This window comes from Camelus bactrianus, chromosome 15 (genome assembly GCF_048773025.1).
Source record: "Camelus bactrianus isolate YW-2024 breed Bactrian camel chromosome 15, ASM4877302v1, whole genome shotgun sequence".
Taxonomy (NCBI): Eukaryota; Metazoa; Chordata; class Mammalia; order Artiodactyla; family Camelidae; genus Camelus; species Camelus bactrianus.
In genome coordinates, this window is record NC_133553.1 from 412,966 (window position 1) to 440,353 (window position 27,388).

Here is a 27,388-nt window from a genome sequence, read left to right on the forward strand (position 1 = left end):
TAAAACATTTTTCATCCTACCTGGTCTCTAAGCTCTGATTAAATTGACTAATTTACTCATATTTCCATAAGATTTAAAACAGACATGTCTTAACTGCCTATCAAGTGGCTGCACAGGCTCTAGTTAATTCCTGGCATGAAAAAGCCTGCTTCATTTCCTTTACTAACTGTGAACTTTGGGGCAATTTATTTAGTAGCCCTTGGTTTCGGTTTTCTCAGGTGAAAATTTGATTAATAACATTTTCTGCTAGATAGGGATATCATGAGGATTAAATCAGTTAATACTTATAGAAGTCCTTAGAACAGTGTCTGTTATATCTCTATATAAATACATTTAGAGATAGAGATAGATAGATACGGAGGGGTAGAGGAATGATTGCTTACAGCAAAAATAAAATGTTGCAACAAATGTATTTTTATTGTCTCTATCTCAGCTCCTCGTCCTAGGAGCTCTAGTTTTCAGCTTGGTGTGGGTTGGGGGTGAGGATTAAGAAGGTCACAGCAAGGTTGATGAAACCCTCGAGCTTCCAAAATAAATATAACCGTAGTTTCTGCTTTAAAATAATCAACAACAACAACAAAACATTCTTTTAGGTTAAACAGTGTCTTCCAGATAATTACTCAGTTGATTCAATATTTAAACTTCCTTTCAGGGTTATTTCTCTCTTCCTAATCACTCTTCAATTAGTTTCTTCCCAAATATAGCTTTTTAAAAATCTTTAATGACAGCACTGATCATTACAGTTCTCTTAGGGACAAAGTAATGTTTTTCTCTTTTATTACTACTCTGTTAAGGTAGAGAATTTTCAGCATCACCTGCTAAGTCTTTTCCTAAGTTATTTTCCTCATGAGCTGGCTCAGCGGTCTACAATAAGAATTCCACCATTACTGAGTTTGTCTATTCCAACTATGCATTCAGAAATAAAGTGGTAATTGGTATGAAATACTAATGGTATTTGATAACCAAGTCAATTTATAGCCTGTGTTTAATAATCTTGAAAAGTTTGGAATTTCCCTTTTCTCTGTAACATTCTAACAATTGTCTTACGTTTCATTATGGGAAGGTTGGAAAAAAGACTCACAGTATATTAGTTGTGGGAGGATCTCAGGTCCTAGTCCTGTTTCCTCCAAGTCTAGGGAGTGTGATTACAGTGTCGTCCTTAGAAGCACAAACCCTGGGACCAGACTGCCTTGCTTAACACTTGCTCTGTAACTCACAAGCTAGGTGAGTGTAGGCAGTTAACGTTCTAGGGAAACTGTTTCTCCTCAGTAAAATGAGGTATGTGAACACGTATTTCACAGGTTTGCTGTGAGAATTAGCCAAGTTAAATAATTGACAGCTGACCTCTGAACCTCTGAACAACATGGGTTTGAACTGCACTGGTCCAATTATAAATGGATTTATTTTCATTTAGTCCTATACAGTACTGCACGATCCTCAGACTGAATTGAGGGTGCAGAACTGCAGATAGGGAGGACTGACTATGGGACTTGAGCATCCACAGGTTTTGGTATCCATGGCAGGTCCTGGAACCAAACCCCCAAAGATACAGTGGGGCACAGTATACCTCTTAAAGCAGGAATATTAAAGCAATCCAACTACTGAGGGGCACAGGATTCTTCTGAGGGCTGGCTTTGATTTAAGAATTCAAGAATCTCCAGTGACTTTGGCAAACATTGTACTATTCTACAGTCTAGAACTTTTCCATCATGTAACTTCCCCTTTATCCTTCACTTGAGGTCAGACTTCCTTCAGGGTCTGATGACTATCCAAGCTCCTCCTGGATCTCTCTCCATTTGTTCTTATAAGCATTGAACATAATAAAATCCTTGCACATTTATTGTCTTGATATTTGCCTCTCAGAGAGTGTGTAGCAAAGGACTTGTTATCATTTGCGTTAACCAGGAAGCAGACTCTGAGATGAAGATTAGCATACAATAAGCTAATGATCATTCTTGAAATATTTATCTGTGAGAATAATAAAGGGATCATCATCTGGGGAAAGGAAGAATTTGAGCTTCATGTAGTATTAACAAAGGTATCAGCAGAGCCTATAAGGAGATTCCAGTCAGAAATGACTTTTAGTATGTCCCAGTTTAGCACTGTGTCTCAATTTCACCTTTGCCTCTGTCAGTCATTGCATGCAGACAACCCCCGGGAGTGGAGTGTGGCTTTCCAATTCAACTGAAGGGAATATCAATGTATTGTATAATTATATTTTAATGAGTTTCTAATCTAGAGACAAGGTTTTGCATAGTTTCATATAACTTAATTAAGTAGACTCTACTTTTGGGGCTTGACCTATTCAAATACTAAAATGTATATACTGAATATTTCAATACATATTTATGAAACTATCTTATAAATATATATTTTTATAGAATTTTAAATCAGTTAATGGCTTCTGATATTACACATTAAGAACCTTCACTAATTGCCTATATTAAAAGTAAAATTTTTATATGGTGCCATAAAACCACATAATAAAGTATTATTAGTCTCCTATACAAAGTATTTAAAAAAAATCCTAGGTTGGGGTACTCTGAAACTTAATGGTTTCTTCTGTAGTACTTTTGTAGAAAGACAAAATAGGTGCTAGATATACTCTTAGCCTTGAGAATATATTATGGTATTCTATAACTCTAAGAATTCAAGAATTCTTAGGGGTTCCAAGCAGAGCTAAACTACTAGGATCATTTACCCACTATTATGTTACTGACTATAACCTATGTAACCTGTCTGACCAGTAATCTTCACTATATTTAAATCAAGCAGGATTTTTCCATAAGTGAGCATTTTCTTGGAGCTTGCAATACTTATCCTAGGTTTCTGTGCTGTTAATTAGCCTGTGAACTCCAAAAATTAAGACTCTGCTCCAACTAATTTGCAAATGACCTCAGTATTACCATTTCCATAATATATTTTATATAAACAAAGACAGTTTTAAAAATATATACCAAAAGGTATAATGTGATAATGGATATTCTAAAAGAATTTTCTAATATTCTGACATTAAAAAGGTTGAACAGATGCTTCAGAGACTTTTGACTTTGATTTGTTAGTTATTCATCATTGGTCACCACTCTCCTACATTTGATAGAGCATGAGAAGTGCTCCCCAAATATCAAAGTAATCATTTTTGTGATTCCTATAAATACAAGCTCTGGGGAAAAGACAACTGAACAATCAAGATAGGGTAAAGGCAGGGAAGTATTTTATTATAGGCCACTTCAAAGATCAGTTCATACTGCCCATAATAACAAGTTTACATGATCCTGCCTAAGTCTGCTATTAGCAATTGCACAGTTACATTATGCATGACATTTGACTATTCATAGAAAAGAAAATGTACTGTATTCCATTAGTGGTTTCCTATGAGTGTAAGTCTACAAATTACTGGTGATGTTTAGGCTGATGTGTTACTCTTTTGCATATTTATAATGCTCCTGTCACACTCATTATTAATATGAATGCAATGTGAGGTATTAAAGATCAATATGATTTCTATCAGTTTCAGATTCTGTTTGTGCTAAAACTCTTATGCAAATATGATAGTGTATTTACATTCTGCACTTATGCATGATCATGAAGGAATCTTGTGCTTTACCTTATATCACAGCTGGTATACTAAAAGTGTAAAAAGACACCTGAAATAAGTTAAAGTAAATGTTATTATTTCTGAAATCGGGAAATGATGAGAATCTCCAGTGGCTGGATAGCCTTTTGATTCAGAACAACTTATAAGTTGTTGACAGTGTCTAGGAAGACCAGCACATCATTTTTCCCCAAAAATGCAGATTTGTTTTTAATGGCAAATATTTCCAAAAGAGGTATTTTATAGAATGCAGGTTTAAGCAGAGTTTCCTGGACTCTAAGAAGTGTATCTTTCCCTTTATTGTGTGTGTGAGTATAAAGATTTTTGTGCCACATGCTCCTATATGATTGGTCCCTTAAGAAAGTTTAAAATTCTGTGATGGATAAGAACAAAATATATCTTACATTGTCAGTGTGCCTGTCACAAATTAGATTTGGGACATTTTAGTTCCCTGATCTCAAGAATTTATACACTTTCACGATGAAAATAAATTACTGAAGATTTTGCTTCCAGCTTTGACAGTATAGACATAATCAGACCACAAATACTAGTAATATTTTTTTTAAGGAAAAAAAAAAAACCAAAGTGGAAAACAAACACAAATCTGTGTTCAAAGGCACTGGAGGGTAGTCAGTACTCAGGCCAAGATTTAAGAAGAAGAAAACACATTGAGGTGACCTATATTTTTGAAGGCATTGTTTTTTTCCCCTCGGTAACTTTGGCTGTCAGAAAGCAGGAACCTTCAGTTTGTAGCAATCTCACTGACTTACCAAGGCAGCCACAACTTGAAGAACTACTACCTCAAATAAAAGTCAACTACAGTTGATTTCAGGATGCAAATGTGTTTAAATGTTTAAAAATCTATCATGCACCTCACTACTTAGGAGACCAAATGAGAAAATTTGTATTTAATGCATAAATATATTTGATAAAATTCAGCACTCAATCATGGTTCGAGGAAAAATTAAAATAAGCCACACCAGAAATCAGGGTAGCCAAGAATAGTAGGGGTGATCCTTCATTTAATAAATGAGTATTTATACGAAGTACCGCATTAAAAGAGAGAATAGTGGAATCTCACTGCAGAAAATTAGAGAAGTCTATTTATTAAATTATTTATATTTTATGTTATTTTGGCAACATAAAAAAATACAAGTATGACAAAGAGAGAAATAAAACTGTCTTAACACAAGGCATTACTGTTTATATAAAAAAATCCCGAGTATACATGTAAACTATTAGAACAATTAAATAAATTTAGCACAATCTCTGGATACAATGTCAATATACAAAATTAAATTGCATTTCTATACATCAGCAACAAGCTATTAGAAGATCTAATAAAAGAATTCATTTGTAATAGTACCAAAAATATCAAACTAAAATATATTTCTGAGAAGCATTAAAAAATCTAAATAAATTGAAAATTTATCCTTTTTATAAATGGAAAGATTCATTATAAAAATGTTCATTCTTTTAAAATTCATCTATGGATCCAAAGCAATTTAAAATAAAATATGTACAGTTTTTTTTTTCCTGAGAAAACTGACAAAATAAATCTAAGACATACGGAAATGCAAATGGCAAGAACAGTGAAGACACCCTTGCGAGGAATAACAAAGTTAAAGGATTTGCACTACCTGTTGTAGAGACTTATTTCCAGTTTATAATAATTAAAAGCATTGTTGAAATAAGAATACTGATAGCAACAGAGTCAGACCTACTTGTACAGATACAAATCTGCGTATATAGTCACTTCATTCACAACAATAATCGCCACTATTTATTGTGGGTTCATCACCACTCATGGGTTCTGGCCAGCAGAAGTCCCACTGAAACGGAATGAGTTACTCAAGACTCTATGGAAAAAGTCAAGAGAGCGAGAGAGAGTCGGAAGCCAACTCCCCGAACATCTCAATTGCTCCATTTACTGTCTACAATCAAAGGAGAAACCATTGACCATTGTGAGATGGAATGCAGGAATTTATGAAATCACTGACCATTGTTTGATGGAATGCAGCAATTTAGGGAAAGACAGGGTGGGATTTAGATTGTAAAGTCTAGCAAAGGTCAGAAGGCCCTCTAGGTTTTAGCAAGTATTATTTGTGTTGACATCAGGCAAGCCTTACAGCTTATCAGGGCAAAATGTCTGAGAAGTAGCTGCTTTAACATTATTCTTGGACTCAGGTGGCTGTGCCTGTCTTAGGTTGCCCCCCTCTGGGGGTCTTACCCGTCATTGGCTAACCAGCCTTTTCACCTCCGAGTTTGCACTTATCATCTTGGAATCAGGCGGCTGTGCCTGTCTTAGGTTGCCCCCCTCTGGGGGTCTTACCCGTCATTGGCTAACCAGCCTTTTCACCTCCGAGTTTGCAGCTTATCATCTTGGACTCAGGCGGCTGTGCCTGTCTTAGGTTGCCCCCCTCTGGGGGTCTTACCCGTCACTGGCTAACCAGCCTTTTCACCTCCGAGTTTGCACTTATCATCTTGGAATCAGGCGGCTGTGCCTGTCTTAGGTTGTCCCCCTCTGGGGGTCTTACCCGTCATTGGCTAACCAGCCTTTTCACCCCTGAGTTTGCAGCTTATCATCTTGGACTCAGGCGGCTGTGCCTGTCTTAGGTTGCCCCCCTCTGGGGGTCTTACCCGTCATTGGCTAACCAGCCTTTTCACCCCTGAGTTTGCAGCTTATCATCTTGGACTCAGGCGGCTGTGCCTGTCTTAGGTTGCCCCCCTCTGGGGGTCTTACCCGTCATTGGCTAACCAGCCTTTTCACCCCTGAGTTTGCAGCTTATCATCTTGGACTCAGGCGGCTGTGCCTGTCTTAGGTTGCCCCCCTCTGGGGGTCTTACCCGTCATTGGCTAACCAGCCTTTTCACCCCTGAGTTTGCAGCTTATCATCTTGGACTCAGGTGGCTGTGCCTGTTTTAGGTTGCCCCCCTCTGGGGGTCTTACCCGTCACTGGCTAACCAGCATTTTCACCCCTGAATTTGCAGCTTATCATCTTGGACTCAGGCGGCTGTGCCTGTCTTAGGTTGCCCCTCTCTGGGGGTCTTACCCGTCACTGGCTAACCAGCCTTTTCACCTCCGAGTTTGCACCTTATCATCTTGGACTCAGGCAGCTGTGCCTGTCTTAGGTTGCCCCCCTCTGGGGGTCTTACCCGTCATTGGCTAACCAGCCTTTCACCTCTGAGTCTGCAGCTTTTTATAACATCATTCCAGCCCAAGACTCATTTCTTTGGGGGCCTACAATTTACCTTTAGGGAAGTCATGGGGAGAGGGGAATAATATACATTCTTATAAATATGTTAAAGTGGACCACCAGCCCAGAAGTGGCTGTGGTCTCTTAGAATTTGTTAACCCAATCATGGGCTCCCACAGTTTATGCTGGATCAACTGAATATTCAGATAAATGAAAATGGGCCTGGACTCTTATCCTATGCCACACTCATAAAAAAAAAAAAAAAATCCAGTTGAGTTGTAGTCATAAATGGAAAAAAAAAAAGTAATTTTTCCAAAAGAATTATAGAAGAATATCTTCTGCTTACTTTGGGAGAACAACATTTTTTTTAAGATAAAAATAAAAGAGCAAAAAATTAATAATGAAGGAAAGTATTAATTAAATAGACCTTATTTAAATTCAGAATTTGTATTTGTAAAATATGTTACAATTAAGAGACTGAAAGTACAAACCAGAGAATAATTAGAACATATATCTCAGACCGAAGATTCATATACATTTGCATATAAAGATTGCCACAGATCAATGAGAAAGCACAGACTGTGCAATAAGAAAATGGGAGAATAACTAGAAAATGCTTTTCAACAGAAGATATTAAAACTGCAACACACCTACTAAAAGATATTCAACATTATTAGTCACAACCACAACAATTTACCTATATATCCCACCTCAACTAAAAAAAAAAAAGTGTTGGTGAGGATATAGTGTGATTGGAATTACATTTATCATTGGCAGGTTTGTAAACTGGTGCAACCATTTTAAAAATAGTAAGTTCAATGTATGCATATCCTATTATATACCAATTTCACTCCTACATAACTTTACATCAAAAGACACGCATAAAATTGTGAAACCAGCATTATTTGTAATAGCACCAAACTGGAAATACCACAAATTCCATCAACAATAGAATGGACAAATAAATTGTGTATTTGTTCATATGTAACATTGTTTAGTAACCTAAAGTAATAAATCCCCACTATGTGCAACAGCATGGATGACCCTCACAGATCAATGCTACATGCAACAACATAGATTAATTTCAAATTATAATCAGTGAAAGAAGTCAGAATCAATAAGTACTGTATGACTTCATCGATGGAAATTCCAAAACCAAGAAAAACTCATCATTGCTGACAGAATTCAGAATAATAGTTCTTTGGGGGCATAATGCCAAGGAAGGGGCACAGGATATATTTCTGGTTTTCATGGTGATTTTCTATATTTTGATGTGAGAGGTTCTCAACACAGTTGTGTTAACACTGAAAATTAAAGAAGCTATACACATTTTATGCATATGTTTTCCATCCTGTACATTGTGTATTTCAATAAATATTTTAAATCAAGTATTTGTATAACATTGTTTTGAGGAAATTGTCACTATTCAAATAATAGCCGTATTTCTATTAGGAAATATAAAACCATACAATATGTGTTCTTGTAGCTGCACTATCCTACCATGACATTTACTTCTGAGAAAGAAACTGGAGGAAGAAATGGGACATGTATCCATTTATTGATTTCTTCACCCAAATATTAACCCATATTTATGAGAGAAAGATAACATAAATCACACTAAATATTTTGAAAAATAAAGACATTTTATCACAATAATATATATTTCAAGAAAGGGAATGAAAGAATGAACTCTCTCTCATTTCTGCTATCAAATCTGTACTCTTGCCTCAAAGTTATTTCAAATGCTAAAATTAAATGTAGTTTCACTCAGCTCTCCAGTCAAAATCAATGGGCCCTTCTGTTATTCCAGAGTGCTTTGCTTGATTTCCATATTATTATTATAATACACATATAATTCTGTTTTGCATAATACTTATTTGTTTAATGCCTTCTCCTTCATTAGGTTTATGTGTGACAATAACAAGTACAAAGATGAATTCATGAAGTTTCTGTCCCCTCATTTTTTTTACTTTAAAGGAAAAGTACATACCTTTAATTGTATATTGCAATGAAAATCTATAATAAGGACTGCCATTAAGAAGGAAGAAAGATACATTTGAACAAATTGCATCACAGGGAAAATCCTGTGACCAAGGGAGGGTTTGAGCCAGATCTAAGTATATAGTAAGTCATTCCTTTGTTATTTTATTTAGTCAATTATTCAAGATTTATTAAGTGTTTCTACATGCCTGGCACTGAGACAGCTGCTGGAAATACACTAAAGAGTAAGATGCAGGCTCTAACCTAGAGAAGTTCAGAGTTTAATGACAGAAATCCATGCCTTGATATATAGTCACAGCAGAGTGGAAGGCATGTATAAGCTATGGTTCAAGCACTCTGACAGCACAGAGGAAGAAGAGATAGTGGCTGAGTGGTCAGTAGATATAAAAACAACATCAACCATATATATTTTTCACTTTTCACACATAAAGCACTTCTCTAAATTTTCCACACACGACTCCTTTCATTTGTGTGTACACTAAATCTCTTCAGCGGGCATTATTACTGAACTTAATGGATGAGGAAACCAGGAAACCAGGAGTCAAACTAGCTTGTCAAGGATACACAATTAGTAATTCACAGATCCAGGCTTAGAAACTAAAATTATCCAATTTCAAAGCTCTGAAAATACGATCTTAACCATTCATCATGTACTCTCTATGAACATACCCTCAAGTGACACTTTTCCACATGCAGGCATTAAGGTGAAGACCGAAAAAAAATCACAAAACTCTATTGCACTGAATACAGATGGGACTCAGAATTTTCTTCAACACAGGCCTACTGGCACTACTGATTTCTCAGAGGTACACTATTAATTTCTGCCTTGAGAAGTCTGTAGAGAAAGAGAAACTCTGAGCATGTAGGTAGGTGAAACAGTAGGTGATTATTAACCTTGAACTCTTCATCTGGTCAGTTGCTTATCTCCACTTGATTTTGTTCTTTTTCTGGAGTTTTGTCCTTTTGTTTGGAAGGTATTTTGTCTCCTCATTTTGCTTAACTCTCTGTTTCTGGATATATTAGCTATGTCTCCTGGCCCTGAATGTGTGGCCGTACATACGAGGTGATCTGTGGGACCCAGGGGCACAGTCCTCCCTGGTTAAAGAGCCAGGTGCTCACAGGTTATCTCCTGGTTGGTCCGCATGCACCCTCCTGTTGCGATTAGGCTGTAACCTCTGGGGGTGTGCTGGCTGCCCGCCAGACCTGCTAGCTGGGGAGGTGACTCCTTTGGGGACACTGTAAGGAAGGGCAGGATCTGGCCTGGCTGGCTGAGAGGTCCAGCTGTGTCTGCTGCAGACACACTGATGTGTCAGGCTGGCCCCCCGCACAACTATCTGTGAGACCCAGCTGCATCTTTTGTTTGTGTGGTGTGTGGAGCTGGCCCCCTGCAGTGGGGCAAGAGAATACAGAGGTCATCACAGCATATGCTGATGTTGTTTCAGAATTTTTGTTTCTTCTTTTGAATTTCATTATTAATCTTTACAGTGAGTAACAAGAAATTTAGACATGTGATCATATATTCAATTTCCACTTTCACAAAGCAGCTCTGATTTTAGCATCTGGTATTAATATGGAGTGTTACTAAATTCAGGATGCAGTTAATGTGCATTTTAAATCTTAATTTGTTCCATGTCTTATGCATTTATTAGTAGAGAATTTTAAGGCAGTACTGTTTTTGTGGTGAAAATATTATTGAGACTTAAAACTTGATGTCTAAATGAGAATCAAAGTATATTCAATGGTGCTGCACCTCCTGAAATCTAAATGTGAGACAGTGCCAACCAAAAATGACAGGGACTCATGCTGCTGGAAAAGCCTTTCAACTTTGATAAAATGTCTGCTCCAAAGTATCCAATATTCTTCCACATTGAATACAAGCAATTGTCATTTTGATTTTTTTCATGCATGAATTACAGAAAACAGAACTGAACAAAAAATATTTTATCTCTAAAGAGAATCAAAAAGAATGAGCCTCAGTTCGCGTATTTAATATACAGTGCTGAAAAGTCTGTAAAAAAAATCTGTAGGAATTCCCGAAGCCTAATTTTACCTCATATTTTTCATGCACTTCTCAATAGAACTATTTAATCAAGAATAATGAAAATTAATGATTATCAGACAGCACTTCATTTCCAAAGAGCTGTAGGGAAGTTAACACCCTGTTATACAGACTTAGCTCTAACAGGCTTCTGGGTCACTGGTGAGCTGGTTCAAATGTGGATCTACTGTGCTGATTAGTCATGAGTCATGTGTCTGCAATTACAAGGGCTGTGCTTGGGTACTCTTCAAAGACAGCACTGTAGAAACCAGCTGTCTATTAAAAGCTTTTATTCAAAATACATAAGTCAACTCAACATTGGAGAAATATCTCATTTTAAGAAAAAAAAGACCAATATAGATATGTGAGGGGGCACCTCAATTATCTAAGGAAGTTATCTAAGTCTGATTATCTAAGTAAGTTCTACAGTGGAACATTTTACTACAACAATTTTGCTTAGATGTCAGGTACTTTCTCTATGTTTCAAGTACAGTCTTGCCAAACTAAATAATAATAATAATAGTATTTTTTCTAATTTCTTTCTCTCTGCTTTTTTTGTTTTTAAAATTCTTTTTTTTAAATCAAAGTTATTTAGCTTTATCTTTTTTGGGAGGCCTAACTAGGTTTGTTTGTTTGTTTATTCATTTATTTTAATGGCAGTACTGTGGATTGAAATCAGGACCTCATGCATGACATGCACTCTACCACTGAGCTCCCCCCATACTCTGCTTATTTTTATGTAGGTCTTCTGTTTTGGACAATATTTTCTTCTGACACTGGATGACATCATCCACTGCTACCTTCTCAATTTTCACATGTGTACTCCTTACTTGAAATCTACTCTTAACAAATTTCTAGGATGCAGTATATGTAGTATTATTAAGTATATTTATCATGTACATTCAATCTCTAGATTTATTCATTCTTTATAACTGCAATTTTATATCCACTGAACAACATCTTCCTAGCTTCCCCACCCCACCACCATTCAAATATGTGCTCCTATGTATGTGACATTTTCAAATTCTGTGTATAAGTCAGACCACATAGTTTTGTTTTGTTTGATTTCTATATATGGCTTATTTCATTTAGCATAATGTCCTCCAGGTCATCCATGTTGTCATGAATGGTAGGGTCATTTTATTTTTTGAAACTAAATAATATTCTGTTATACATATATACCACAAAATTTCTTTATCCATTTATGTGTCAATGTACATTTAGGTTAAAATGACCTTTCAAGGATGCCAAAGCATTATAAAGATGTTGTAATAAATTATTATTAAAATGCTTAAGACAAATGAACAAAAACAAAGTTTTAGCAATGAAATAGAAGATAAGAAAAATTAAATTGAATTTTATAAATAAAAAATAGAATAACTTTTAAAAAAATTGATGGACTGGCTCAACAGCAGAATGAGGTATACAGAGGAAAGAATCAGTGAACGTGAAGAAAACAGAAATTACCCAATCTAAACAAAAGTAAGATAACAGACTGAAAACAAAGAAAGCAGAGTCTCAGGAACACGTGGGACTTTAACTACCTATCTGACATCTGTGTCATCAGAATCCTGGAAAAACAGAAGAAAAGGGTGGGGCTGAAAATGTATTTGAATACTGAACAGAAAACTTCCAGAATTCAGCAACAGACATAAGCTTACAGATTCAAGAAACTGAACAAATGCCAAACAGAATAAACTCAAAGAAACCACACCAAGACACATGATTTGTCAAAATTCTGAAAACTAAAGACCAAGAAAAAAATTTTAGAAGTACTTAGAGTGAGTGAGACAGTACTTACATATGGGGGAAAATAACTTGAATGACATCAAACTTCCCACCAGAAACCACTGCAATCAGGAGTAGCCAGCACAAAGTTTTTTAAGTGCCTGAAAGAGAAGAACTATTAATCTAGAATTCTATATGCAGGAAAACATTCCAGAATGAAGAAGAAATCATGTAATTCTCAGAGAAGGAATGCTAAGAGAATGTGTTGCCACCAGACTTAAACTTTCTCTTAACTACTTATCTCTCAACAAGAGAATCACTTTGTTTCTACATCTCCTTTCAGAGGACCGAATACAGAGTACCTTCTTTTTAATTTCTAAAAAAAAAAAAAAACTTCTGGCAATGTAAAATATGTTAAAATTCAAAAAGCCATCTTCTCAAGAAGATTTTCTCATTCTTTTTGTTGACAGAAATGGATCTACATTCAATGTTGCTTTTAATTATTTTTCCCCTCTGGCTTACACTTACATAGTTTGGAAAAAGGTGGTACTTGTTCACCCACTTTTTATTTATAAGATTAAAGATTTCACTGTAATATCAACACAGTATTAAGTACAAAATAAATATAGTTGAAGTGGAGAAAAAGATCCTGAACTCTAGGAGATAGAAGAAAAATCAAAGAGAGACAGAGAAAGAGAAAGAGAAAGAGAGAGATATCCAGAGAAAAATTTGAGACAATTTAAATGCTTTGCAGTTTTCCTAGCCAAAAAAGAACAAAGACACTGCAGTATATTGGTAGAAAAATTAACAAAGCACATTTGTTCTGTAGTGTATGAATTTTCATTAATTAGTTAAAATAACAATAACTGAGATTAGTAATGTACATCCTGAAATTTTTTCACTTAAATATTTTTAACATCAAAACAAATGCTATCTTGTGCTCCAGGTACCAAGCTTGAGTCCCTGTGACTCTTTTGCACACAGTGTTTCAATTTAATGAGTTAATTTTGGAAAAGCATAGTAAGAGATATATTGTGATAATCTCTTTATATTTTAAATAATTGGAGAGGATATCATATGGTTAGGCAGATTTAATTTTCTTTCATAAATATGACATAATCTTTATAACTTGTTCTTCAAAGAAAATAATCAGTTTCCATTCTCATTTGATTTACAACAATTTAAAATGCTTACATCAATTTAAAGAATATCTTAAAAGTCTTTTAATTTTAAGAAATGGAATAGATGGAAATCTGATCATGTCTGATTTTATTAAAGTGATGTGGAATTGAATCTTGTAGAACCACTTCAGTTTATGGCAAAAAAAATCTGACCACAATGGAAAGGTTCAGGTACACTCTCAGTCTCTTTAATACACGTTCTCTCCTGTTAAATGCCTAGCATTCCCAAAGGTAAATGGTAAAGCACTTTCTTCACTATTTTCAGAAAGCAAACATTTTAGATTTCTAATCTTAGCACAATGACTTCATCTTCAAACTAAATTCTGTATAACACAGGCATGTGAATATATACCTACAATGTGATTCTACCAAGATATTAGGTTTCATTTTTGGGGAGTAAGTTTGAAAGTTGTGTTACATATAAAAGCCAATAAGTAAACTTTATAAAAGAAACCATTTGAAAGAAGGGATTCTCCTATATAAATTAAATGATTTTTAAATGTATATTAGCCTTTATTCTTTATTCCATAGATGCTTAAGTGAATGAATGTCACAAATGCAAATTCAGATTTTTAAAGAAGTTTTTAAACTAACCTGTTTTTCCAGAAACCTGGTTTGGACTAGGTTTGATAAAGTCTAAGGGAAATACTGGGCTCACTATATTAAAGAATTAAACTTTAATTCTAAGTTATGTAGATCTTTGAGGACAGAAACAACTTATATTGAAACTATGATTTGGCTGGTAAGTTTCTATTTAAATGTCTTCAGATGATTCAACGCTTTCTTTCAAACAACTAAGAAACAAAAAACATTATGTGTACTTAAATATATCAAAGTGAATCATATTTTAATCAAGTGTTTTAAATCACTGTAAATCTGAACTCTAAAAAATTTTAATGACACTATAAAAAAGTCTGTTTCATTTTTATTTATCAGTTACATTTAATCTTAGTTTTCTCAATACACACTTCAATGATATTCTGTGTCAACAAAGAGTTTCAAGTGAATGATACACTCTATGTTATTCAGAAAAAATAGCAAGAGTTTGGAGAATTTTACAATTTAAGATAATTAAAGCAATCAAAATACAAACCTTCGTAGAGAAAGGTTATTGTGGGAAGCCTTCAGAGAAGGATGTTTGTCAAAGTTTAAAAAGTCTAATTTTTTAACAGAATGCAGAGAAAAAATCTCCTGGGAGAAAAATCTCCCTTTTGAAATTCTCAGTTATTATGTATATTCAGGAGGTTTCAGAATGAGAGAAGTAAGCTAGGAAGGACATGGGGGCAGCCAGTGTCTACCAAGCCTTGAAGAACCAGAGCTATGTGTCAGAGATCCTAACATTTGTTACAGAAAAGTCTGGAAGAAATCATGCTCCAGGTCAATGAAAGACAATCCACAACTTCAGCTGCTATTGTTAGTAGAAATTCTGTTCTTAGTAGAAACTCAGAAGAGTTAGAATTTGATAATAAGGAAATATATTCACATATCACTCACTCATACATGAATTAACAGTGCTAAGTGCTTTTCTGCTTAATTTAATACATTAATATTTTTCTAGGCAATTAAGTGTATGCAGGAGATGGGATATTGGGAAAAGTACAAATTATAAGGCATACCAAACATTGTATTTTAAGTTCTATTCTTGGTCTAAGCTGTTTGCTACAAAAGATACCAATGGTAGACCATAAATCAGATAAGGATTAACTGTGCTGTGTTCATTTTTTAGCTATATTGCCTTGGGCATGCTATTAAACACCTCTGAACCTCAGTTACCCACACAGAATAAAAATTATTATAATGGTTTCCCTACAAGTTTATTTTAAGAATTAAAAATAATACTTGAGAAAACTAGCAGGAATTAGGCACATTACATATAGCTGATGATGAATTAGTGATCATGTTTTTTATTTTTATTATTATTTTTGTTTATTAAAGTATAGTTGATATATAATACTATACAAGTTACAGGTGTACAATAGAGTGATTCACAGTTTTTAAAGATGATACTCTATTTATAATCTCATCATGATCTTTTTCCCTCTGAATAGGTCCAACCCTTGTCATTCTATTCCAGAAAAGCTAATGAGATCTCTGCATATTTCTTCCTTGGTTTCACACCATTTTTTCTCATAGTATAAACTCAAGGTGTTGAGTAATTTTTCTACCATTTGCCTGCCTTTTATTCTACTTAGGTTTCTAGTTTTGAAATTTAAGTGAGTCTTACTCAAAGTTCTGTTTTTCACACTTGGCCCTGATACTCTGGATAAATTTCAATCTAAAATTTTGCTTCACAGGGATCTCCTCTGGGTCTTTAGGTAATACCTTTCAAAAAAAATCACTTAATGTATTTTATCACAACTTTATAGTGCTGTCCTGTGCTGCCTCATGCCAACACTTTACCTCAACTTGGTTTGTAATGTATTTCCTATTCCAGTAAAGATTTCTTTTATTTGGAAATGCTTTATGAAAAAACTCATGTTTAATCTTTGGCAAATTCTGGTTTTGTAGTAAATTTATTGCAGGTTCAATAAAATCTGAATACATGTAATAATCCTAATATTTATATTTTATAAATAATATAGCAGACATTCATCTGTAAGTCAGATTTTTTTTTAATATATCACAGAGGGTGAATTTTGGAATCAAAGAGAAATAACCTGGGATTCTTAAATATCTCCGGTCAACAATTCTGACCCTTCTCTGTGCTTTCAATGGAACGAACTCTGTTTAATGGCTACACCTGACAGTAGCAATCCATTACAAGTGCTTTAAAAGCAGACATAAGTAAAACAACTTAACCACATCCATTGTTAATAATTGATGCTTATACATCATTGGCAACTATTGATTATAGGCTTAAAAGGAAGTTCTTTTTGTATTGACTTTGGAACTTCTGCCTTGCTATATAGGACTACAGCCACATGAACTTAATGGAAGTGTGTCACAATTCTAAAAAAAAAAAAAAGTAGTCAAAGAAACAAGATGCAATTGAGTCTTCTGTGGACTAGAAACAGGCTGTCCTTGAAAAGATGTTACAAAATGATTCCCTTGACATTAAAAAAAAACCCAAAAAACAGCTGACTGTTGTTACTAAGGGTACAATTAAATTGAGAACTGTTTTATTCTAGAAGTTTTAAATATGTGCATTCTATGTTTTAGATAAATATGAATTGAAGCTGAATTTTATCAACTGTTTACAATACCAGTCATGCTGTCTGAAATATTTTCATTTCAATTATTTTCCTCATGACTTCAAACACTTTAATTCTGTGAAGTAACAGCGGCTTGCTGATATACTAATGAAACAGTGGGACCACTATGAGATGGTCTCCATGCTTACTGTGGCTACTTGCTGTGAGAAATTATACAAATAATAGGAGAGGAAAGAGTTAAAAGGGAGAACACACTAGGACAAATAATATTTCTGTGATATAAGAAATCCTAAATTGAGTCCTAATTTGAACAATTATAGTTACATTCCAATGTTGGAGATATTGATAACTAGCTTGCAACACCAACTTCGCACAATGTTTGTTGTTTCCTACATGCAAAATAAGTGAAGTAAAAATTTGTCTTAATTCTCTAATAGGATGTCATGAATAGTAAATGACAACATATATGTAGAAGCAAACTGAAAAGTGTGAAAATTAAAAAAAAAAACAGTGAAAGGTGGGGGCTTATTATTTCCTTACACTTAAGATAGAGAAGATATGATGGACAATGACAAATACAAGGATGTTGGTTAAAAGCAATTTAAAAAGTGGTTTTAATATGTGAATACAGTCATCAATAGTTCTGAATGTCAACCTGTCAAGAAAAAGTCTCTGGAGGAAGATGAACTAGAATATTTACACCAAGCTGTTTCACTGTCAGTAACTTATCCTGTTTGGAACATAAGCAGACTAATAAAGTATGTGTTTTGTTTGCTTGGGAATTGTGCCCTTTCATTATATGCACAAAATAAATTTGTAATAGTTTATTGAGTGACATTAGAAATTTCAGCCAAGTTCAAAATCATCAAAACTGTTATTTCTAAGAGCAAGTAGATTCAAAATCTATTGTCTCTCTTTGCCAAAGTATCAAAATGTTCCTTCCTGGTGCATCACTTACTACACTTTGGGAGCATTATTTATACACGTATCATATATAATCCACTTTTGGAACCCGGAATAATTTTAAATGCATCATCCCCCTATTTTTTTTTATATCTGTTGAGTACTCTTTCAAGGCAAGGCAAATAACACCTGAAAATAATTTTTTAATCTCTCAGAATTGGAAATATGCCACACAGAATACATTTACAGACACGATTGCTAGATAAAAGCATTTGGTCATTCTGCTTATAGTAAGAAAATTAAACTTATGGGCTAAAAACTTGTGATATGCCATTTGTAGTACATGCAACATATACTGTAACCTCTGACATACTGTAAAAAAGAATTATTAAAAATGAGCAACTCAGGGCAGAAAACAGGAAAAAAAGTCAGGTGAGAATTTCCTTTGGTTCAACTTTTCATTAAAATCAAATGTTTGTTACAATTAAATTTTAAGACAAAATCCCACAGATTATATGCCTCATATCGTGAAAAGATATTGAGAACAGACCATAAAAAAACTTCCAACATCTTAAAAAATAACTATGAAAAAAGGTTTCAGTTTGAATTAAAGGCTAAGAGTGTCACTTAATAGTTTTTAAAAAAGCAACTCCCTTTTCTTTATATTCCTCTAATCAAAATTGTACAAATATTTCACAACATGATGTAAATAAGTAGAAAACAACAGATTTTATTCTTTCTTTGGCAAGGAAAAGTATTTGGTAAAAATAATTTACCCCATTTTTAAAAGATTATGACTGTGAAATATCATTTATAAGTTAAATAATAGAGCTAGGAGTTTGATATCATGGTTTTACTAAAAGGAAAAGTCATTGGGTATTGTAAAAAAATTATGATAGCATTAAGCCATCATTCCTTAAACCATGAATCATTTGTCCCAGAAGCATGCAATGTGATTTTGTACTAATTTTTTGCATAATAGGGAATTTATCAACATATCTACCACAATTATTGCCATTTTATTTTTACCATATTTCAAATATTTCCTATGGTTTACATACTAAATATGTTAGCTCATTTAATCTTATATCAAGTTGACAAGAGTTTATATCACTTTACATTGGAGGAAATGTGAACTTATAGAGATGAAGTAACTTTGTTATTGTTATAGAGATTGAAAGTTGGAGAACAGATGTAAATCCAGATGCACTGACTAAATTGTCTTGAGGCACTATATTGTATGTTTCCTTCTTTTTTGGAAAATGGATCTTGCCATCAGGACCAATCATTTCTAGAATGATAGCTCTAAACATAAGGGAGAAACTAAGCATGATCGTAGTAAGTACTTCTTTAACACCAGGCTGAGGAGTATGCTTCAGTAAACATTAACAAGATAAAAGAATTTTAATAAGGACAATATGTGTAACTGCATACGTGACATCAAAATTTCCACCCTGAAAGCCAACTCAAGCTAAACCTGTCCAAAATAACTATCTTGACTTACTCACCATCTACACCAACATTTTTCCTCACCTATGTTTTCTCTTAACAAATGAGTACATTATTCACATAGGTCCTCAAGAGACAAGGAATGCTGAAAACAGTTATCTTTTTCTAAGAAGTTGCACCCCAAAAGATAACATTATGAAACAAAGAACATAAATCTTTGGTAGACAGCAAGCTGTCTCTGGATTTTCTTACTCCTCTGGCCAACAAATATCAATGTGCAGATACTTGCTGCACCCAGAGCACCCTCACACTCTTCTCCAAACAAGCCATAGTTCCATTTAGTTATTTTATTTGGTTCAAAGATCAAGAAATTTAAATTATGAGAACTACTCCCCTTCACATTTAAATGCAGCTGCATATAATCTGGTATTCTATAAATGGGAAGTCAGTTTATCTGTCTACATTTTTTCCCACTACAGACACTCATAAACTAGTGCCCATTGGTGGCACAGGGGAACCATAACTGAAGTAAACACCATCAGGAAACATAAGAAAAAAACACAGTATCACTGGTCCATGACAATGATAGACTCCTGTTGGAGGATCCTGCTTTAAAGTTCCCTGTGAATCCCTTGATTCTGCTTTCCAGGAGGAATTTTTCTCTCTATTGTCCTTCATGTTTCAGACTTAACAGTAAGAGGTTTTCCTTGTCCATTTTCCTCCATATTTAAGGTGGGTGTCAGGAATGAAATCTCTTGGGGAGACTTAGGTTCTTTAAGTTTGGGGACTCAAGGGTTAAGACTCAAATATTCAACAAATGTCAGTGACAATGTGGGAGAAAAGGGAACCCTCCTACACTGTTGATGGGGATGTAAACTGAAACTAGTTCAAAAAGATACATGCACACACCCCAAAGTTCATAGCAGCATTATTTACACCTACCAAGGTATGGAAACAACCTAACCATCCATCAACAGATAAATGGATAAAGAAGCTGTGGTATATGTACAATGGAATACTACTTGGGCATAAAAAAGAATGGAATTCTGCCATTTGCAACAACATGGATGGACTGGGGGGGCATTATGCCAAGTGAAATAAGTCAGACAGAAAAATACAAATACTGTTTGATAATCACTTATGTGCAGAATCTAAAAAAATACAACAAACTAGTGAATAAGACAAAAAAGAAGCAGACTCACAGATACAGAGAATAAACTAATGGTTACCAGTGGGGAGACGGGAAGGGAGAGAGGTAATATAGGTGTAGGAGATTTTTTTTTAAAAGGTTTATGATGGGATTATATGAAATCAGGTATGTGAAACTTTTGAAAATTATAAAGCATTGCAGAAGTTAAAGAATCTTTCACTCAATAAAAAATAAAAGAGTCAAATATTCAAAGCTTTTTAAATCAGTAACTTATTTGACAACATAATTTTCTCAAAAATTCAGTGGGACTGAGATCCATTTATTTATAGTTAGTTTTTTGAGCCAATAACCACACAAAAATCTTTTCCAGAGAAAACTTCTAAAACTGATTTATGTCTCTGTATTTAACTTCCTTGGTTATTGCTCTCAAATTAATATGCATCTTGAGGCTGCCTGAAAGAATGAGTTTGAATTGGAAGGCCCTATTCTTAATCTACTCTTAGAGGTATAAATCTGAATGGTCCTATGCCATCCAAATCCTTTTTCAATCACATCTTTTACTTTTGAGGACTAGAAATAGTTGACTTTCCAAATATTGGAGGCCCCAAGATTTTGGATCCTTTTTATTAGCTTCATTATTTGCTATCAGACTTGCTCATGTCTTGCCTGAGCTCATTTCTTTAATACCTTGCTGAACTCAGCCAGTTAAGAGCAAATGCACACTCAACATTTCTTTAATGTTTAAAAAAAATGATATTTATATACTATAAAATATAACTACACATCACCAAGGAATCGACCAAAGCTTAGTTAGGTGAAGCAAAAGTAAACATTTCTTCTGCATTGGTCCAGTATGAACCCACTCCACCCCCAATTTTCTGTGAACTGTCTTTTTTTTTCAAATTTATTATGTTTTTTATTGAAGTATAGCCAGTTACAACGTGTCAATTTCTGGTATAGGGCATAATGTCTCACTCATGGGTATATATACATATACTTGTTTTCATATTCTTTTTCATTAAGGGTTACTACAAGATATTGAATATAGTTCCCTGTGCTATACAGAAGAAATTTGTTTTTCATCTGTTTTTATACACAGTAGTTAATATCTGCAAATCTCAAAGACATAGTAAACAATCTTATGGTTACCTGGAGTAGAAAGGGATAAATTTGAGGGTCTGAGATCTGTAAATGCTTCAACTATCTGTCTCAAATGTTTTCCCATAGAGCCTTAGTCTCAGAAGGTAACCTGGTCAACTTTGCATCTCTTGCACTTTTACCAAGGAGGAGGTTCTGTCTCCAAATTTCCAGGTCTATTACCAATTTCCTCTCTGCCTAGTGAACAACCTCTAACAGAGGCTGCTCTTTTTTTTTTTTAGAATTTTTAATTTTTGTTGTTACAACAGCATCTGATTTGGTTACCAATATATGTATTATTTAAAATAAAATTAGCAGCTGTAACAATAAAGAGAAAATAAAAATTTTAGTAAACTACTCTATTTCAGAGATCTTAGTCTGATTTGTCATCGATGTATCCCAAGTACCCTAGCTTATTTACAATATTGACTTACTTATCCAGATTCAAATTATAAAAATTATTGAGTATGTTGGCTTACATAGATGAATAAACAGGAAATTAGGCCAAGAATATCATGCCAATAGTAGAAATGAAAATCCATGGATGTTGGTACCTGTATATATAATTATTTAGTTCAGTTAATGATTTTGTTATTTAAAAACACTTCAGTGAAGCATTTTGTGAATTAGTAAGGGAAACAAAATTGTATTAACAGTGACTATTCAAAAGGAAGAAAAATGACCAAAAAAGAGGAAAACTAAAATAAATTCTAAAACTGTCAATAAAACAGCAGGGTAAATCTATGTCCTGGGTGACATTACTTCTGTAACATCTCTTCAGTAACAAAGAGTGTTTCTGAATTCATAAAATACTCAGTTGGTAAACCAGTCATTTTGATAACTGCATTGATTGGCTTTCTTTGCCTGTGATTACAACAGTTTCCCCAAACTTAAAATATAAAGCTGTTTTATATATAGGACATTTCTCATGTACATCTGCTCAGTATATCTTTATCAACATTAATTTAACAAAAGAGAGTATAACCTACTTTGTTTTTAGTGTACTCTACATTTTCCTCAGGAAACCCCAAAACATCAAAGAAACACACAACACAAAATATAACTAATATGATGAGAAATATTAATTTTGGAAGCAAATGTAAATATGTTATATTTTAGAGATGAAGACTTAAAAATGTTAACCATTTTCTTACCTATACAACAAAATGATTAAATAAATGATAGTGCATCCCTTGAAGCGACAGTATTCAGGTATTTAAAATAACATAGTTTACAATATTTAACCACATGAAGATGACTGAAACAGAATATTAAAGTGAAAAATGTAAGCTAAAATATGTATGTATATATATTTGTATTACATATAGTATATGTATTATATATAAGGTACAGTATATACACTATGGATACTATATATTGTATTATATTACAATAAGTGATATATGCAATACATATGACATAAACACACTTTCATGATAAAAGTGCAGAAAGAAGGTATTTTGTGTATGTGTGTACACATGTGTTGTGTATGTGATGTCTGATGACAATGGGATGATTGCTTATTTTGTTTTTCATCTTTTTTAACTACTGCATTTTATAAGTTATTAAAATTAGACCACTCAAAAATATACACACATAATTCAATTCAATATAATTATTTTTAACTGTTTGTCAGGCGTTTTCTTGATGCTCAGACTAGAACTGAAGATGAATAGGAGGACGAAAAATGGAAAGGAATGGAAAGGAAATGCCATATACTCAGCACTTAACAAATAATAGATACCCTAGGAATTTAAATTTCAACAAATAAATGTAAGAAATTTGTATGGGAATGTGGGACCATAAGTGTTATGACAAGCAATGTGTTAAGCACATTATCCATTTTATCTAAATCTGTCTTTGCCATCACCATATGAAATTAATTTTATTATTCCAGTTTTAACAGATGAGGAAATGATAGATTAACATACTTGTCAAAGTTGGCTAGCTAGTTAAGAGGGTGACTATGACTTTGATTCTAATTCTCTTCATCTCCAAAAACTGTGTACTGTTCTTGTGGATCTCAAAGACACAGTTCGCAAGAAAGACAAATAATGCTTTGTTACTAATACTATAAACAGGCAAAGTTCTATGAAAGTACAGATTAAAGGGAGGTAAATTCTGGAGTAAATGGATCCATGATTGCTGTCAGAGTGGGGTGGGGAGGAAGGCAGAGAAATGCTGTCTGATCTGTGTCTTCAAAGGTAGGATGAGCAAATTTTAGCAAGCATGGTGAGGGACATAAGACCTCCAGCCAGCACAAAAGCATCAGCAGAGATCCAGGAATTCAGGACTGGGGGTAGGGAGTTATCCACAGGTTATGTTAAGGGTGAAAACTCTGGCTCCAAACAAAGCTCCACCCCTCCACCCAACATACAACTTCTACCATCTTTCTTTCTAGCTGATATCTCCATATTTCACCTTTTTATATAGCATCAATGTATCTTCACCTTTCATTATAAAGTGTTAACCATATTTGACTAAGCTCTACTGTGAAATTCTCAAAAACTGGAAATGTGTGTGTTGATCTGTATTCAGCCAAATGAGATATGGCTAAGGATGGAAAAATATTTAGGATAAGTAAAAACAGTTACATTTTTTTACCTCAATCCAAACAGGAAAAAATAAAGTTTAATTAGTTATCTCTCTAGCTTTAAAAATAATTTTTTTAAAAGGAGAGCAAGTACCTATTATTGAATACATGCTTTTAAATTATATTTAAAAATCTTCCTATCATAAGCAATTATTCAGATAGTTTAATTTATCCACTGACTTTCGTTTAATGAAATTTCACTTTTTACTCGAATGCTTCTTAACCCAATGCTTATCAAATTTTCTCTATAGTTTTATTTAATATAATTTGAAAATTTTAAATACACTAATAAATTTAATAATAAATACCCATAGGTTAAAAAATATAACATTGAGAATTACTGAAAGATTTCTGAAAATCTGACCAAAATTTTATGATTTTATGAGAATGGCTCTTTTTATAAATAGACAAAGAATATGTATGTGATGTGTGTGTGTGTGTGTGTGTGTGTGTGTGTACGTGTGTATTCCCATCCAATTTAGGGGCCTGTACTTCCTCTCAGTTACGCCTTAAGACTTGCCTCAGAAACCTTTCAATGTGGGTTACTCTACTCAAAGTAGCCCTCGTACTGTCAAAATGATGTTCCATCTGTCATGGGAAGAAGCTTTTGTTTTAATGTATTTAAGTATTTGTATGTATGTATGGATTCTCTTTGGATTATTTTATGTCATCTAATACAATGATATTATGCAGTGAATAAAATACACTGGAATAAACTAAAACCTACATATTCATGCTTAAGTTTTTTTTTTCTCATGAAATTTTTTCATTAAAGAATGCTTATTTTCTTAGCTATGTTATATTCAGAGTTTTACCATTTACATAACTTTTTCACTCTATGAAAATTGCTATATATAGTAAAACTAAAAGTTCTACCGTATAAACGGTGTGAGCTCTTACATAAACATGTATAGTTAAAACTAAATTGGTTTAATATCGTGGAAATAGATGAGTGGTGTCTTTGTTTTTGCTTTTGCTTTTTGAGTGAGATGAAGAACTTCTGCAGCATTCTCCTCAATCAAGAAAGTATACTGGACATACAAATTAATATTTTGAACTTTAGAGAATTTTAACTGCTAAGATAATTATTGTAACTTTTGATGGATTAAACTTTAGTACTGACTCAGGTTTTAAAAGACTTGACCCTAAAATCAAATTTATTTTCAATTCCTGTTTAATGACTATATTTAGAATTTATTGCTTAATTGCATCACACATCAATGCATTTTGCATTTTGATTAGGTAGTAGTTTTATGTGATTCTCTGAATCATTTGATTAGACATCCATGGAACAACTAAACCACACCCATTAACTCCACAAAAGACAAAACTCTCATTTCCTATATTGTGTTTGTAAAACTAACTTGTCTTCACAGAGACTTTCTTTGTATTTCTTTGTATGCTTAGCATTGTACCATCCAGAAAAATTTTTGGCGAGTTTCATCACCTTGAATTGTATTTCTGATCTCTATTTATCAGTTCTTTACTCATCAATTCCAATCCTTAATGTGTATAGCAACTCATTTAACAGCTTGAATGTTGTAATAAGATCTACTGAGTTAAGGATATTGCTAGTCTCACTTTAAAATTTTGAGATGTAGACAGATATGAATTATTAGATATCATGTATTATATGACTGCATATAAATGATTATTATATATTTAAGTATAATAAACATGTAGTATATATAATTATAAGCAATCATATGCATATGATTATCTATCTGCATAAGATCTATCTGTCTAAAACTACATCTGTGCATTATATCTTCCCTGTCTAAAATCTCACAAAATGTCATCCAGTGGTTCTATCATTTTGATTATTTGGACCCTGTTATGGACATTTCTGACAAAATGTAATACAGACTCTGAGCAGAATTCAGTTGTCCGTACAGAAGAATGTTATACACACAGTTTATATGAAAATGAGTGTATCCAAGATACCTGCTCACTATTTAGTGAGAAAACATAAATTTAAATGGAGAGAGGTAAACCTCATAACTTTCATCCCTTTACTATTGAAAGATTATCCAGGAAAAGAGTAGGATGATAGAAGTGATGCAACAATTTCCACTCTCAGTTTTTTGAAAGTCTCTCTCAAACACATTTACAACATATTAAATTTAGATTTTTAGATCTTAAAAAAATACCATGTGTAGATTACATTTTCTTGTGGACCTGTGACAGAATCAGGTTAAACAAGTCATATTTCATATTGAATACAAAACAGGGACTCTCATTTTCCAGCCTGTCTTGAGCTGATAATAGTTGTGAAACACATTATAAGACTACAACGTGAGGAAACAGACCTTGATTTTGAATTTCCTTTGTGCTCTAGCAATGGGGCATAATGTTCAGTTATGCTGTTATGAGATATCACTTGCACAGCTTATCTTAAAAAAATCCTCTAGTAATATTATTAAGAATAAGTTACACCACATGTATTCTATACTCAAATTGAAATTCATTCAATAGAATTTAGAAAACTTCAGGCTATTTCAGATTTTTATTTTCCATTGATTTGTTTTTCTTATAGCTTTTTTTCCCTCCCAAACAGAGTTTAAATAAAAAAAAAAAAAACTGGGAGGAAATTTTTTAAATAAAATAACACTTTCAAGAGATTATCTATCATTAACATTGTACTCTAGATCCTTGTGAGGTTAGATGATTTCCATCAGAAATTATATTTTTCATATTCAGTTATATTTCACTGTTGACTTTGTGTGATACCTTAGTGGTAGTGGAGGAATATAATTAGAGAACACAGCAATAGAAAATCACTAATGGGATAATACTCTTTGCAACTGTCAGCAGTTTTTCACTTTTCACGTGAGGATGGGTTTGCTAATTGGATTAAGTCTGTGTCTAACTGTAACCTCAGCAAGCATCAGTTAAAGAAAGAATTGCCATGTCATACCTGGGTTGTGCACTAGGTGGTGAAGTGCATAGTTAATAATCATTTAAAGCACAGCCTATGTGCCTAATTATGCCTATTTGTTTGATTAAAAATCTGCTTATCAAGGCTAATTGTTCAACAAAATCTTCAGGGATATCTGGAGTAACCACTTATAGTATCTGAACTAGAGGTGGATTAAAAGTGTCATCAAATGTTTTAGCTTTTAGGCAACAAAACTGCAGCTGATTTTACAGGCTTTTTTAAAAAAAAGGAGTGCAAATACTGAGTTTTAGTGTAAGAGGACAGAATAGAATTACAGTGTCATTCAGAATATTTTTAGTGATGAAATCCATATGGGATGCAAAAAAG